Raw genomic sequence first — 8647 nt, 5'->3', positions numbered from 1 at the left:
GATCAAGCTATATTTTAAAAAACACCAGAAGGCCTGGGAAATAGAGCTCTTGGCTTGCAAATCCAGCAGTGCCTTGAGAGGCTGGGTGGCTGGCCCGGGGGCAGGGTCGGGCCCCCGGCTCACCAGATCTCTGAGCCTTGTCCAGGAGGACCCCCGCCGCACCAGGCTGGCCTGAGCCCGCAGCCCGCCCTCCAGTTCTCCCAGCCGGGGTGCTGCCAGCTTCCGCACCACCCGAGCTGTGCTGGAAAACTGCCCACAAGTTGAAAGAGATTTCTTTCCAGCAGACAGCACTCCACAGAGCCCAGCCTTATCTTCCCCTTCCAGAACGAGTGTTGTTCATTTCACTTCCTAAAATAAAATTAAAAGATCTAAACCACAAACTGAAAAACAGGTGGGGCCATTTCAGGATTTGGCTGGAGCTTGTCAAGGAGCTGATAAGAGGCAGCCGGTTGCCGGGTAACAGCAGAGCGCCCAGGGGGTGGGCGCGGGAGGAAATGCCCAGCATCTCAGGGGCATCCCACTGGCCCCCAAGAAGGCAGCCGGGCACCAGCAGGCCCAGGGCTCCCCAACGCCTTTCTCATTCTACAGAGGTTTCACCCTTAAGTACCTGGGGGCCAACAGGGACAGGGAGCAGGAGAGAGCGAGCAGCTGTCACACGCAGAAAGAGTGAAACTCCTTCACGCAGCAGAGATGCCAACATGGCCGCTGGGCAGGGTTGGGTGAGGGGTGCGGGCACTTGGAAAGCCTTCGTGACCAAATGTACCTCTGAATTGGGACCCCAAACCGGGGGCCAGGACTCTACTGGGGGCCGCAGATGGACAACCTGGAGCCGTCTGCAGGTGAGCTTGGGCCCAGCTCCGGCGCACAAAACAGCTGGTGGAGGGTATAGAAGTTGCTTTATCAGAGGGCCAGTTTTGGTCGAGAGACCAAAACCATTCAGTTCTATCACCACCCACCCAACAAAAGGAACTGCACAGGGTGCTCAGTGTCCTGGGGGGCCCCGCCCTGCACCCCACCAGCACACATTTGCAATGGGTCTGCAGCCTGCTCTGCGGGCGGGGTAGGGGGGGATAGAAGCGCCACCCACCCCACAGCCTGCCTCTGCCACCCCTCCGCCCCGTCCCCACCTCTCCCTCACAGTGTTCGCGGTGTTTTCTCTTTCTTCTTTGGAAGTGCGCTGTTCCGAGATAATAGCGCTTCTGGGAAACGGGGCTGAGAGTCTTGTTTGTTCAAAGAAATGTTTTTCTTCCACACACAAGTGCTATGTTTACACCACAAATCGCTCCCTCTGCTCTTGTCCTACGCCCACCTTTCTTCTGGCTCCTGTCCCCACCTTCTACTCGGCCCAGGGAAGCGGGTGGAAGGGAAGCTGGACCAGCTGAGGAGCCCAAGAAAGTCCAGGGAGGGGCCCCTTTGTGTGCTGAGCAGGGCAGGGGCCTCAGCAGAGGGCCTGCGGGCTGGACACGCGGTCCCCATTCCTCAAAGGGACCGCAGCGCGGGGCTCCATGGCATTCTGAGGAGACCTGCCCATATACACACACAGCTTTACCAGCTCCAACCCCCAATGACACTCCACCTACTGTGTGCTGGGGCAGGGGACACACAGAGGAGCTGCGCCTGCAACCTGAAGAGGGGCCCCACTGGGGTCAGTGCCCAGCAGGTGGCCACACCTGGCCCTGCACCAGCCCTGCCCTCCGGGGACGCCCCGAGTCTGTCGCTCACACGCCAACCGGACTCCCACCCCAGGATGGCCCACCACCCTGTAAAGGCAGGGTTTGTCCTCCTTGCGTTCCTCGTTGCAGGGTCCGCCGGTGCTTTCCCGTCAGAGCTTCAAACCCGGTTTGGGAACACAGTCCCTACGTTGGGTTTTCCCCGACCCGACCCACTGTGCCGTGGAGCCAAGTCAGACGGAGCGTCTCTCCTGGCCCCTTGGACCGAACCCCTGTCCCCAGAAACCCAGCAGCCAGCCCTGCCCGGGGCCCAGGCTGGGTGCGGGGGCAGGAGACACGAGCCAGCACCTTCTTGGGGGACCTGACTGACCAACAGGGAGGGAAAGGCTGAGCCACCGGGCCACCTGATGCAAAGCCATGGCCCATCCAGCACCAGGGACGGTGCCGGCTCTTTGCGGGGTGAGCACGGCGGTGCACCCAGACGCCGGCCTCCAGGTCCGAGTAACTCTGGACCTCGAAATTTCCTAAGAATGCTTTCAGCTCTGAAGAAAAAATTCACAAACATTCAGGTCTGCGAGAGCACTCCCTGCAGCCCTGAGGGTAGAAGCAAAGGCTGGAAGCCACCCAAGTGTGCGACCCTCAGGGACCAGTTAGATAACTCAGGTGAAAATTAAAGCTGTCACAAATCAGGGCAGGGACCACTCCGAGAGGCAGAAACACGTGCCCCAGAGACACACAAAGTGTGCAGGGCAAGGCTGTCTGTCAGGTGCGACCCTGCTGTGGGCTTCCGGTATCTTCCACGGGTGAGCCCAAAGAGGAAGGCCAGGAAGACACAGCCTGAAATAGGAATATTGGGACGACACGGTTTCCCGTTTGTTTGCCTGCATTCGTTGTGGTTTGTGAATGAGCGTGATGGTACTAGGAACGAAGAAAGGCCGACGGGAAAGCCAGATCCAGGGCGGGGGGCGGGGGGCGGTAATCAGCGGTGAAGTTTGAACGAGGGCGCAGGTGTGCGGGAAAGCAAGTCGCTCGTTCTGTACGGAGGGGCCAGACCCAGGGGACAGCTGTCGCAGGCTGCCATCAAAGTCCTCTGGACTGTGAGGGACACGGTGAGACAGCTGAGGTCACAAGAGAAGGACCACAGCAGCCAAGGGAAAAGCGTGTCCAACTTACAGGAGACAAGCGGCACCCATGTGTGTCCCCGAGCCAGACTCATCGGACAGCCGAGGCCCCCAGGAGCGCCCAGGGCCCCGGCCTTGACCTCGGGCAGGAGCGGCCCATGTGGGCAGTGACAGAATCTGTGCTCTCCATGGGAGCAAGATACGCCGAGGGGGTCGGGAAGCACAGGTTTATTTATATAAAAATAAAGCTCCTCACCTCCCTCACACAGAGAGTGCCTATAAATCAATGAGAGGAAAATAACAGAAAGAGGAAAATCGCCCTGGTCTTTAAAATATATTTAAAAATGCTCAAATTTGCTCACGAAAGAAATGCCCAGGCCCTGGCTGGTGTAGTTCAGTGGATTGAGCGCGGGCCTGTGAACCAGAGGATCACAGTTTGATTCCCAGTCAGGGCACACACAAGAGGCGACCATACATTGATGTTTCTCTCCTTCTCTCCTTCCCTTCTCCTCTAAAGATAAATACATAAAATCTTAAAAAAAAAAAAAAGAAAGAAAGAAATGCTCAGGAAAATTGTAAGGTACTATTTCTCACCCACCGACTTGGCAAAATTCGAACATCAGAGGCCCTCCCTGTGCCGGCCGGCCTAGGGAAGCAGACACCCCTTGGGCATCAGCAGTGGGAAGGCGGGTTGGTCCGGCCAGCGCCGGGGAAGCCAGTCCAGGCAGCGCCCGTGGAAATCACCAGCGCATGCGCCCGCTAACCCGACCGTTCCGCCTCTAGGAGTTTGCTCATGTGTCAGGTCATTAATGTGCAGCACTGGACGCAATTGTGAAAGGTGGGAGGCCATCTAAACATTCAGCCACAGGACATGGGCTGAATGACTTGCCAGCCCCCCACCCAGGGGAGTGTCACGCAGCTGTCAAAACGGGCTGCGGAGGTGATGCGGACAAAAACGCCGAGGGAGAACCCTTGGAATCCACCCCTTTGCGAAAGCAATAAACCAAACTGGCAAGGATCATCAGAACTAGAACTGACCTTTCCAGAACCAGACGCTTCCAGCCACCCGGGGAGTGGCGTCTCGGCAGGACCCGCATGTGCACGAACTGGCCCAGTGAGGGGCAGCGGGAGAAAGGGGCTCCGTCCCGGGAATATCCCAGCACACCTTCACCGCTGAACCACGGAAGGTGCTCCCATCCCAAACATCACATTTAAAACTAAATTAGGAAGAAAAGAGTAACATTTAAGAATGAAGCCTGGGACTTCCGGTCAAGATGAAGGTGTAGGGAAACAGGCCTCACCTCCGCGCACAACTATGCAAAAAATACAAGCAGACTCCAACACAAATTTCACCCAGAACTGTCAGAAAACCAAACTGTGTGGATGCCCGACAGCCAAGGATTTAAAAAAGCCACATTCATCCCGATGGGTAGAAGGGGCAGAGAGGCGGAGACATAGAGAGGAGTAGAGACAGGAGCCGGCGGTCCCGCATCCACGGGCAGTGGGTAAGGGGCACCTCCGCCCCAGTCCAGGGTCCCAGCACCAGGAAGATAAATCCCCATAACTTCTGGCTGTAAAAACCAGTGGGGGTTGCAGGGCAAACGAAACTGCTTCCTCTCAAAGCCCTGGCTGGTGTAGCTCAGTGGATTGAGCGCAGGCCTGCGAACCAGACGATCTTGGTTCCATTCCCAGTCAGGGCACATGCCTGGGTTGCAGGCCAGTTTCCGGCAGGGGCCAGTTCCCTGCAGGGGATGCATGAGAAGCAACCATACATTGATGCTTCCTTCCTCTCTCCTTCCCTTCCCCTCTAAAGATAAATAAATAAAATGTTTAAAAAAAAAAGAAAAGAAACTGCTCCCTCTCAAAGGGCCTGCAGCAGACTCCGCCCTCTCGTAGACCCACCCGCTCTGGGATTCAGCATCAGGGCAACAGCTAGAAGGGCACCAGTGGCATGGGGGGGCGGGGGGAGACAGTGAAGTGTGAGCCAGGGGAGAGCTTCCTCCTGGGCAAAAGCACTGTTCCCCCTGCAAGCTCCTCCCGACAGAGCAACAGGAGTGGTGACACAGGTTGCTCCGCCCTGGCTGTTCCCTAAGGCTCCGCCCCACACAGGTGCCTTCTCTACAACAGGCCACCTACCAGGACAGGGAGTCAAAGCAGCTCTACCCGATACACGGAAACAAACACAGGGAGGCAGCCAAAATGAGGAGACAAAGAAACGTGGCCCAAATGAAAGAACAGATCAAAACTCCAGAAAAAGAACTAAATGAAATGGGGATAAGCGACCTATCGGATGCAGCGTTCAAAACACCGGTTATCAGGACACTGCAGGAATTCACTGGGTACTTCAACAGCGCAAAAAAGACCTGGGCAGAAACGAAGGTTACACTAAGTGAAATAAAGAAAAATCTACAGGGAATTAACAGTAGAGAGGACGGAGCCAAGATTCAGATCAACGATTTGGAACATGAGGAAGGAAAAAAGCATTCAATCAGAGCAGCAGGAAGAAAAAAGCATTCAAAAACACACGGAGAGGCTTAGGAACCTCTGGGACATCTCCAAATGTACCAACACCCGAATCACTCGGGCACCAGAAGAAGAGGAAGAGCAAGAAATTGGAAACTTATTTGAAAAAATAATGAATGAAAATGTCCCTAATTTGGTGAAGGAAATAGGCACAAGTCCAGGAAGCACAGAGAATCCCTAAGAAGATTGACCCAAAAGAGGACCACACCAAGGCACATCATCATTAAAATGCCAAAGATGAAAGACAAGGAGAGAATCTTAAAAGCAGCCAGAGAAAAGGAGGCAGTTACCTACAAAGGAGTTCCCATAAGACTATCAGCAGATTTCTCAAAAGAAACCTTAGAGGCAAGAAGGGACTGGCAAGAAGTATGCAGAGTGGTGAAAAGCAAGGACCTACAGTCAACATTGCTCTATCCAGCAATCCATCACTTAGAATAGAAGGGCAGATGAAGTGCTTCCCAGATGAGAAAAAACTAAAGTTCATCATCACCAAGCCATTATTACATGAAATGTTAAAGGGAGTCATTTAAGAAAAAGATCAAAACTACGAACAATAAAATGGCAACAAATTCACAACTAACAGTAACTGAATTCAAATAACAAACTAAGCTAACCAGAACAGAAACAGAATCACAGAAATGGACATCACAGGGAGGGTTATCAGTGGGGAGGGGGAGGGGAGAGAGGGGGAAGAGGTACAGGGAATAAGAAGCGTAATTGGTAGGTACAAAATAGACAGGGGTGGGAAGGCCTGGGTGGTGGGGAGGGGTGTGGGGGGAAGCAGGAAACTACTTGAACAATAATAAAAAAATGTTAAAAAACAAACAAACAAAATAGAGGAATATTAAGAACAGTATAGGAAATGGAGAAGCCAAAAACTCGTATGCAGGACCCCTAGACATGAACTGAGGGGGCTACTGCTGGAGGGAAGGGGGTGCTGGCGGAGGGCAGGAGATACAGCTGAGCTGAACGGCACCGTGCAACCCAGTCGATGGGAACGTGGGAACTCTCCCAGGCTGTCTGCAGTGGAGTCTGTTCAGAAAGGAAAGGGACAGACCAGAACCTCTGGACAAGACTTCAGAGACAGAGCGAACTACAAGGTGCAAGGCCCAGCGGCGGTGCCCCCGGAGCCGGGGGTCAGACGCTGGGGGGCCCTCGGGGGGGCTCTCGGGGAGGCAGGAGACGGCCTGCTCCACCTTCAGGAGGATGGGAGGGCACCTTGGAGGGCTGGCACACCCTGCTTGTCCCTACTTTGTGTCCACTCACCCAACTGTTTTGTGCGATTTTTCTGTATTGGTGTTTTATTTTTAAAAACAGCAGCCCTGGCTGGAGTAGCTCAGTGGATTGAGCACTGGCCTGTGACCCAAAGGGTTGCTGGTTCGATTCCCAGTCAGGACACATGCCTGGGTTGTGGGCCAGGTCTCCAGAAGGGGGCACATGAGAGGCAAGTGCACATTGATATTTTTCTCCCTTTCTCCCTCCCTTCCCCTCTCTAAAAAATAAGTGAATAAAATCTTAAACAAAAGAGCAAAAGGTACAGAGAAATGCAGGAGCCTGCCAGGAGGGGTGGCTGCTGTGTGACCTGGAGCATACTGGGTGACCCCTGGCGTGGGGCCTGGCAGGGGGGGCCGGTGGGCAGGCCATGGCCACAGTGGGTGGGAAGCCAAGCCCCTGGATTTCAGGGAAACAAGGTAGCCTCTCAGAACTCCCAGCTTCGTTCTGGCCCAGGAACCCAGGGCAGGGCTTGGACTCAGCCCAGGTTAAGGCCGGCCGTCTCTGCGCCCAGTCCCATGCTGGCCAGCCTGCCTCTGCCATGACCCCTCCTGGACAGGACCACAGGCCAGCGCGCACATGTGGCAGGCCCATGCCCAGTTCTGCACAAACCGACTCACCCCGATGGGCCTCTTTCTCAGGGAAACAAGTCGCCCTGCCTCGTGTGGCCCCCTGCAACTCGCCTTCGGGATGAAGGCACCACGGACAACACTGGTCTCCCAGTGTAACTAACACTGTGTCCTGTACCACGACTGAGTGTCTTAAAACAACACGCGCCCATTTTCCTACCACTCTGCGGTCAGAGGTCTGATGTGGGCCTCACTGGCTGGCTCTGCCTGGAGGCTCCGGGGCGACCCTGTGGCCTTTCCAGCTTGTAGAGGCGCCCTCCTCTGCAGCGTGGGTGGGGCCGCCCTCCTCTGCCAGCAGGGTAACCCCCATGTCAGAGTCTGCGCACTGGCGGACGGATTCCCCTTTGCCGTGTAGGCTGACACGGTCATGGGCTCTGGGGACCAAGGTGTGGACACCTTTGGGGGCCACATGCTACCTCCACGGATGGGCTGGTGAGCCGGTGCCAGGACCCAGGCCTGAGGCCGGTGCACGGGGTGAGTGGGTGGGGGCTGAGACCACGCTGATCCAGCAGAGTCAGCTGGAGGTCGCTGTCCCCGCCCGCACCCCCTCCTCCGCACAGTCTTGGCGGCTGCGGGGAAATCGCCACTGAGTAGGACTTACAGCATCAGAAATCCATTCATTTGAGCTGATCTGCATGTTGCTAATTTGTACGCCTTAATAATCATGTATGTCCTGGGCAACCAGGACTTTTGAAATCAGCAACCTGAGAAGTTGGTTGGGAGGTGACCCGCAGCAACCGAGCACTGGGCCAGCGCAGGCTGTGGGCGGAGGCTGAGCCCACACCCAAAACACAGCTCTGCCCCTAGAGCCCCGGAAGCTCCTCCCAACCTTGCGAATGTGGTCCTGCAGCCCAGAATCGCACCACCGCGAGTCTGTCCTAAGGAAATCCCTCTACACGGAGACAGCCGCTCCGATCCAGCCCGAGGACGCTGAGAGCAGCCTTCCCTGGAAGGGTGACTAATCAGAGACAAGCTAATTGGCCGAGAGCAGGGGACCCCAGAAGGTGACAGCAAAGCCCTGTCATGACAACGACGAGTCTGAAGAGCACAGGCCAGGTGCTTTCGTGGCGGTGAGGGAAGCAGGCCCCTAGTCCGAGGCCCGCGCCCGTGGACACCTTAAACAGCATGCGGGAGGCCGTGGGCAGCGACTCCCTGGCTGTGTCAAGCAGGGCCAGTTTGCTTTCCCCTGGGCCGTCCTCCCAACGTCCCGGACTCGCCAGGTTTCCCGGGATGAACACGAGGGAAGAGGCTGCCTTTCACTGAGTAAGTCAAGTTGCTGGTGTGTAAACTGAATTCAGGGCCTCAGCCTGAGTGCGTGAACATGAGAGTCTGGAACGGGTGGGAATGGAACCACGCGAGGGCGGGCGTGTGAGAATCTGCGTGTGAATGCGGGTGTGAATCCACACATGCTGGTGGGAATGGGCAAGACTGT

The sequence above is a fragment of the Sturnira hondurensis genome, unplaced genomic scaffold (genome assembly GCF_014824575.4).
Source record: "Sturnira hondurensis isolate 20B ecotype Veracruz unplaced genomic scaffold, ASM1482457v3 Scaffold0009733, whole genome shotgun sequence".
NCBI lineage: Eukaryota > Metazoa > Chordata > Mammalia > Chiroptera > Phyllostomidae > Sturnira > Sturnira hondurensis.
The sequence above is the reverse complement of the archived record's forward strand: the minus strand, read 5'-3'. Positions refer to the sequence as shown.